The sequence below is a fragment of the Struthio camelus genome, chromosome 20 (assembly GCF_040807025.1).
Source record: "Struthio camelus isolate bStrCam1 chromosome 20, bStrCam1.hap1, whole genome shotgun sequence".
Classification (NCBI taxonomy): Eukaryota; Metazoa; Chordata; class Aves; order Struthioniformes; family Struthionidae; genus Struthio; species Struthio camelus.
Genome location: NC_090961.1, coordinates 12340155 through 12348212, shown reverse-complemented (window position 1 = coordinate 12348212; position 8058 = coordinate 12340155).

The following is an 8058-nucleotide window of genomic DNA, read 5'->3' as shown; positions in this document are numbered from 1 at the left end:
GATAGGTCAAGGCACTTGGAGTCTTTCCACCTGGGCAAGAGCCATGTGTGCACCCTCAAGAGCTCCTATTTCTACGTCCCAGGTGCTCAAGCAGGACTGGCCAAGCCACACCCACAGGAAAAGGTGACCTGGTGAACGTTTTCCACTCTCCTCTGCATCATAAGTGAGCGCCCTTGTTTCTATTTGTGCTGCCGTGACAACTAGGCAAGGAATTGGACACTGGAATTGTATTGCTTCTTGCTCCATGGAGAAACAAACTGCCTCAGAGCCCAGCCTGCTTCAAGGCATGTGCAATAGTGTAATCACCAGTTTAGCTAAAGGCCTCCAAGCAGACCACGGGCTGTATTTCTTATTTTCATTTTTGTGGCTAGGAGCAAGCCATATCCTTGCCCCTTTCTCTCTGTCCGTGGTCACCAGTTCATGTTTGCCTGCAGCAAACCAGTCTCAAACCTCTAGTTCTGCTCCCCTCAGTTGTATCCCACTGACTCCTGCAGCATCTCTTTGAGAGAGACACCACAGGTGAGGTCTTCCTGGGGAACCACTATCCCTTCTGCTCCCAGGTTTCAGGCTTTGGGCTTTCACCACTGTCATGTGGCGCCTACAGGCATCCTCCACTCAGATCAGCCCTGAAGCTGAATCAGCTTGTGAACCAATTAAACATGCTTAGTGAGCCCAGTGGAGCTCAGCACCCACTGGGCATCATCTGTCCAGTTCATGGTTAGGACCTGAGGAATTGTTTAACCTTAACCAGAGAAACACAACACAGAGCTGCGAGGATTTTAAGCCTGGCAGCAGGACAAATGTTCAATGGTTTCAAAAATCCCATCCAGGAAATGAAATCATGGTGGGGAGATAGGTCTCTGAAAGTAAAAACATAGCTGAATTTCCTAAGCCTCACATCTCCCAGCAAGTGGGAGCTTTAGCCATCCCTAGAAACAGATTCAATTAACGGAGCAAGATGATAGACCCGGAAGACAGACCAACAACCAGTGTTTTCAGACAGCTTTGCAATCAAACCAGCCACGATGTCTCACAGCAGAGAAGTCAAAGGAAGCCCAGCACAGCAGGTGGCAGGCATGTGAGAAGACTCCTGTTCCTGCCTCTGTTTGCTTATAACACCCTGCCATTTTAGTTATCAGTTCATCAGCAAAACTTTCCCTTTATAGTCTGGGACTCAGAGCATCCTTCGCCATGACCTAGCAACCAGGCAGTGCTGGTAGGCTCTAGGGAGGAGCTATTCATCAGCTAGTCAGGTGGAAAAGATCATTTTACCCCACAATAGCTTCCCAACCTAGGAGTAATTTAGGCTGTAGGCAAACAGGGAAAAGAGAATTACAGGTAGGGGTAGATCTGCATTTGACTCAAGGCCACCAAAGGAAGGATAGATGCTCAAGCCAAGGTCCCCCTCTGTAAATGCAGGGAGTTGCACAAAAACTGGATCCTGGTCAGAAGGCTGAGTTAGCGTCCTGGGAATGTGATCCCTGGGAGTACAGCACAAAATATGTTCTTTCTCCTGCATTGATCTATAATGATACTAACAGTGATTTCAAAGTACCTTGCATACAACACTTTCCACTTCTGTACGTGCAATGGTCTTTAAAACTAGACCCTGGAAAATATTTACAGCATCCAGTCTCCTCTACAGTACTCAGGCTGGCTGAACGATAACAGGATCTCCTCTGTGAACCTGTATGGTCAGTCTGGAAGCTGGTAACATAGGTATAAAACATCTTTCAAGGCGGGGCTTTGCCTGTCCAGATCCAGGAGAACTCAAAGCTCTTGTCATGGCCTATGGAGACAAAGCAGCATGCCAGGCGATTAATCACGTCCTCTTACATAGGTGCCTACACTGGAGTGGACAAATAACTCTCTTGGGGAATATAGTGGTTTCTCTCAGCAGGCCACAGAAGTCCCTGGATGACCAGCTCAGATGGAGACGTGCATGATCTGGCCAACAGGAGTGTGTTTAAATGAGGGGGTTGTATATCATGGTGGGGCTCTGACACTGTGGCTAAACTCTTCCTGTTGAACCTGCCACACAGTGTTTTAGGGAACAAGGGATATGTAGAGGTGTCTGTCACTCATGTGCTGCAGCATCAGAGGATGCTGTCTTCATTCTTCCAGCTTTGGGCCGAACTCAGTGTTGCAATTTTGGAGATTCAGGGCTGAAGATGCTTTGCCAAGAGCACCAGGAAACATATGTATTCTCCTCAGTCATGTTTCCCAAAGCTAGAAGATGGTACTCTAGCCACGTGGTCTGGACTCTATCATCCATGGTGGCCCCAGAGTCCTCATATTCCCAAGCACTAAAATCTGGGATGGTTTGTAGATCTTCACCCTTCTCCTCTGCCCGTTGCTGAAGGGCTGGGTCCATTCCAGTACCTTTCAGCATGTCCCCAACCCATGCTGGCTGTCAGCATAAATGTTCTTCAGGACCAACAGTGTCATCAGCAGGGGGAGAGTTCCCTGTGGGAAAAGGTTAATGCTTGGTGTTCATGGTTCCCCTAAGAACAGGCTTGGCTCTCTGTAGAGCAACGTTGGGCATTTAAACTAATGGCAGTGGTGGAGTGGGCACAGAAAAAGCACCTATATGCATTCCCAAGCCAATCTTCAGCAAATGGGTACCTGGGAGATGGAGACTGGAGTACCTGGGTAGAGAGATGTCCTCTGGCACACAGTGCACTCCTCCTCCAGCGTACCCTGGGAAATGCATCTGAGGGAGAACAATTCCATGATGAAACAGCCTGCTGGGAGGCACACCCACCCAACAGACAGGAGAACAGACAAGGAGCCTCCTCAGCAATTAAAGAACATGGGAGATGGCTGGGATCACTGGAGAGCTGAAACACATGTGCGGGAGAAACAATGACACTGGCCAGCAAGGGCTACTTCCCAGAGCAAGCAACAGCTCTGCAGTAGCTGGGTCATCCCTAGGACAATAATGATTGCTTCTTTTCCACCAAACTGTCACCCCTCTAAAATGCACCTCTTCCTATCCTGTGTTTCTCCTCTGCAGAGGGGCTGCATGCCCTTGAAGCATCCAGGCTGCAGCGACAGAGCAGCAAGTCCAGCTTTGGACCCTGTGGATCTTCTAGTGGTCGCCATGAAGCTGCCCTTCAGGCTTCTCACTGCATGGAAGAGAGAACAGAAACATGGGCTGCCTCCTGTGAAATCAGTCAGCAACCACACTTCAGGGGCCCAACATTGGGTCTGAAGGGCTGGGCATCCTGGAACAGCCTGTGTCAACATGGTGGGCACAGACCATTTTCTGGTCTGCTGTGAAGATTCAGCCTAATCTGACCCCTTACCGGAGCGAACTACATGTACAGAGGAGGTGTGCACTCTCTGGAAATAACTTATCCAAAATGCAGGCACCTGGCACCAAATGAGGACTGGTATAGCAGAAGCCATCCTGCTCATTGCCAGAGTCAATTCCTGAGCTCTAAAGAAGCTGCAGTAACGAGTGTAACCATAATTCTGCTCTAATGAATGCTGTGCTAGTGCTTCAGGAACTTCTATTTTATGTCTTAGCCATAAAAGTTGATGCTCTGTTGAAACGTGATTTGCAAGGACTCCCATTCTACTTCCTTCCTTTTTATTCATTTTATAAAAAGAAAGACTGGCTATATTAACTTATCAGACTTCCTACCTGTAACAACCCTTTGGTTCCCTAAAAAGTTCATTAAGCCAATTGTTTGCATTCATATGACAAATTAAATGAAATGTGTCGAGCAACAGCTGCAAGAGCTATCCAATATCCTTCTCCCACATCTGATCCTTGCACAGCTGGTGTTGCTCAGACACTAAATGGTTTGCATATTTATGGGGCCAAAAAAAAAAAAATCTTAAAATTTAATACCGGAGAACACAGTAATCTGAGGATCAAAATCTTATAATCATATCATTTAGAGAAATCATAGAAGCTGGCAGCAAGAGACAGCAGAGACATCACCCTGAGCTCGGTGTCCCATCCTGCAACCCAGCCCAGGCCCTCAGTGCCAATTTTTGGCATTCAGTTCTTATCTTTTATCCAGGTCCAAACAGCATCAGAGCTGGTCAGAGAGCAAAAGGAGCAAGCTCTTCTCTCAGCTCAGACATTAACATGATATTCCTCTCCCCAAGCCAAGTAAATTTTTTTTTTTTTTTTTAGAAAAACACAGGATTCATCCCCACCAATCCCATGAGGTCTTTGGCCTGCTACATTTCTATCCTACATGTCCTGTAGGCTCAGTGCCCAGGTCCTGGAAGACGTTGTCTATGTCCACCAGCAAAGCAAGGGGTATACTCCTAGGTGTGCTGGGGGAGGCGCCCTTGGCAATCTCTAATCCAGCTCTCCCTCAGACCAAGAATATCACCAACACCCAGTCAGGTCAGGGGTGAATTTATCTGGCTGAGCCTTGATCCCCTTCAATGATGAAGACCCCCATTCCTTTTTGGGGGCCCATTCTTGCACTGTTTTAGCCTTACAGTTAACATCTTTTCCTAATATCCAAGTGGAAGGTCCCCAGGTTGTCACAAATTGTGGGGCTTTTGTGCCTTATTTTGTCACCTGGCACTACCAAGAAGAGTTTGTCTCCATCAGCTTGGTAGCTGTCCTTGCAGAAGTGTTAGGATGCTGTTAGATCCTCCCTTAGCTTTCCCTTCCCCAAACTAAACTGGATGAGTTCTCTCCATCTCTCCATCTCTCCATCTCTCCACATGGGTCCTGTGCCCCAGGTCCCTGGTCTCTGCTGGACCCTCTCCAATTTCTCCATATCCTTCTTGAGCTGTTTGGAAGGGATGGGACACAACATTAGACAGACTAGTTCAAATGCCTGGAGTCAAGCATGGGAACTTCATCAAAGAGCAGAATGGTGTTTGTTTTGCTTTGTGGATCAGCTTTTGACATGAGTTCATTTTATGCAGAGCTACTAATTTGCCCTGGGCCAAAAGATCTGTCTGGTGCTTCACAACCAGTCACTGCTGTCGCCAGACTCCCGGGAGCAAAGGGGTTCACGCACTAGTCTTTGTGTAGAAACGATGCAATCAGGTTTGGAAAAATAGACCTGCTACACCAACAAACTGACGCACAACGTGTGTGGAACTTTCCATTAGAAACATGTGTATCCTTCTAAAATAATTAGGCTATTAGTTCAGGAAGGGACAAGAAATTACTTACAAATGGCTCCTATACAAACACTCTGTCCCAGCTCCACACCTGCGCCTACTTGGCTCTTCTCCTCTCTCCTCCCCCCCCCCCACCTCCCTCTTCCTCACTCTTTGCCAACAGAGGAAGACTGGGAAGAGGGAGTCCTGGATGTTTCCAAGGTGGGAATCCATTTAACCCCCTCTGAGTCCAGCTGTGTCCCATGCTACAGTTTGGAGGCGTGCAAGCAGTTTCCAAAACAGGGCCAGGGATGCTGGGGAGCTGCTGCAGCAGGTCAGCATGGAGAGAAGGTCTCACAGGAGGTGTGTGCCTGGATGAGGTCCGGAAAGGAGACAGCAATCAGGAGCTGAGTGCCAGACACAAACCTCACCAAGGATCATACTTTTTTTTTTTTAAAGCAGCTTCCTTAAAAAATGTTGAAATGTTCTACTGCTTTGGAAGCAGGTCTTGTGCTTCCCAACGCTCCATCTATGTCACTTCCATGGAAGCTCTGCTTAGAAACAAAGGCAAAGTTTTTTGCTGTCCTTTTCTCCAGCACCTCGAGACCAGCTGAGAGTCAGCATTATTTGCTTTCCTCCCCCAGCACAGGGGAATGTGTGAGCTGGATGGGCTGAGTAAAAATGACCTAATGCAGAGAAGAATCAGAAAATGAGCAATGAGATGGTCACAACAATGCTTCCCGAATGAGTTCGCTGCACCCAAGGGGACTGTTACCACTGCTGGATTTCCTGTCCTGGCAGAGGCTCAGCTGGGCTCATTCTATTTCCTTGACAGATAGCATCTGAGTCTGACTCAATACTGTTTTTATTTTTACTGTAGAAGTGTTTTATTTTCTCCTTCTTTGCTCTCCTGGATTTTTGTAATAGTGACATTGCTAATGCTGGCCACGGAGCTCTGTAGCACTTGCCATCACGGCCTCAGCTTGAGGCTCCCTCCTCTGGGTAGGACGAAATCCCACAAAGGACCGTGTTGAACCTCCTGCCCACCAGTCGCGCTGCAGAGACTCCCCGCAGCTACATGATGCAGCTCTTCAGCTGCAGAGCCCAGGATGAGCCCCAGGATCACTGAGCAGCATTCAGACGCACACAAGCCCTCAAATACATCTCAGCAACCCCTCCAGCCCTTTATCAAACCCAGTGGAAGCAAAAGTCCCCAAACAAACTCCAGACCAACATCAATCTGCAGCGCCGCTGTGCAGGCTATCAAAGGATGGGTGTTCCCGCAGCAGGACTCCAGCCAGCTTCCGGGGATCTCGGATACCCAAATAAGAGTTCAGCATGCCCCTGATACAGTCTAAATAATCTTCTGCGTGTGATTAAGTGACTTGCAGAGAAAGTCAGCTGTTTCACCGTGGCAGGGGAATTCTTCTGTCTGCAGCTCAATATCTAGCTGTTGAGTTATGTTTAGTCTATGGTTATAAAGTAGTCTTGTTTCTATTCTGAGACTATTTGTCTAATCAGGGGGTCCAAAGAATTATTTTGCTCAGTAGAAAGCTATGCTTTTTTGGATAGATTTATACTCCGTGATGGGTGCCTTTAAAAAAAAAAAAAAACCTGATAAAAGCTGCAAATTGCTGGAGTATCTGGGGGCACGGTGCACGCCTTTAAGAAAGCCACACTTTTTACTAATTTTGCAAGAGCAAAGGGAAGGTTTTGTGCTCATAGCTGCTAGCCAGCTCCGGACCAAGGGCGGCAGGCTCGTGCGCGACCGCAGCGCTGCGTCTCACAAGGGAGCGCTGCTGTTACCCTGCGGCCACTTCTTTGCATGTGGTAGACAGCTGGTGTTGGACCGGTGGGGGACACCCGCGTTGGGTATCAGCTTCTTCCAGTAGGTCCAAGAGGTGCTCAGCAACTTTAACTGTATTTTAACATAGCTGCTAACTTTGGAATTTCTTTTTCTTTTTTTGTAAATCACAGGTGACCCCAGCACCTATCTCTGGCGGCTTCCTTAGGAAGCTGGTGAAATGCAGGGCTGAGGGACCCCCCCCACTTCTCCTCTTGAAGGGCCAAGGCCCCTGTCACCTGGGAAAGGTATAACTGCTGTATCAACCTCTCCCATGCCTTTCGGTTTAAGCCTAACCTCCCGATCCCTGATGAGGGGAAACCTTGATGTTAAAACCATGATATTAGGGCATTTTTGCCAGCAGTCTTAACCTTCTCCCTCAGTTATGGGGTTTGGGTGTTTTTTTGTGCCTAACAAAGCATTCATCCCTTTCTGATGGTCATTCCCATTTTTCCACTTAAATTCTTTCCCCTAGGTACTTTGCCTCACAGCACCTTTCAGCTTGGTGAGCTTCGTCCTGCGAACGCACCAAAGACATCTGCACCTCTGTGGGCTTTACTCTGGTTGCACACGACAAAGACAACTGAGTTGTGACCACCCGTAATTGAGCAACCACTAATTTTTAGCCTGGAGATAAATCCATTATAGTTGCTGAGCTAAGGCCCACCAGAGCATCCCCCTGTTTCGGAAGGCAGTGGTTTCCGCATTTGGAAACCGCCTTTGGCAGCTCTGCAAAACGGCAGCGCTGAGGCAGCGGCGGCCACGGCCAGGTGCCTGAGCACAGACCAGGCTTGGGGACAAAGCAGCTTTCCAGGGACACGCAGCAGCAACCCTGCGCCAGCACCGCGGCTCGCGCACTCGCTGCCACCATGCTGCGTCACCCTTCGAGCGCTGCTGCTGCTTCAGTGGCTGTGCCTCGGGTGCAGGTAATGGCTTTTTTCTCTGCGAAATGCCATTTTTCCCTCTCTAAGGCCATCCCTGACCAGGTGGCCCCCGTGAGTTCAGCATTCCTGCCGTGGGAAGCATCCCGCGGGTTTCGGTAACCGTGCTCAATGGCTAACTCCCACATTTCCTGCCCAGGCTCGTGGCATCGCCATCTACAACTGAATGATTTCTTCTCTCCCCTTCCC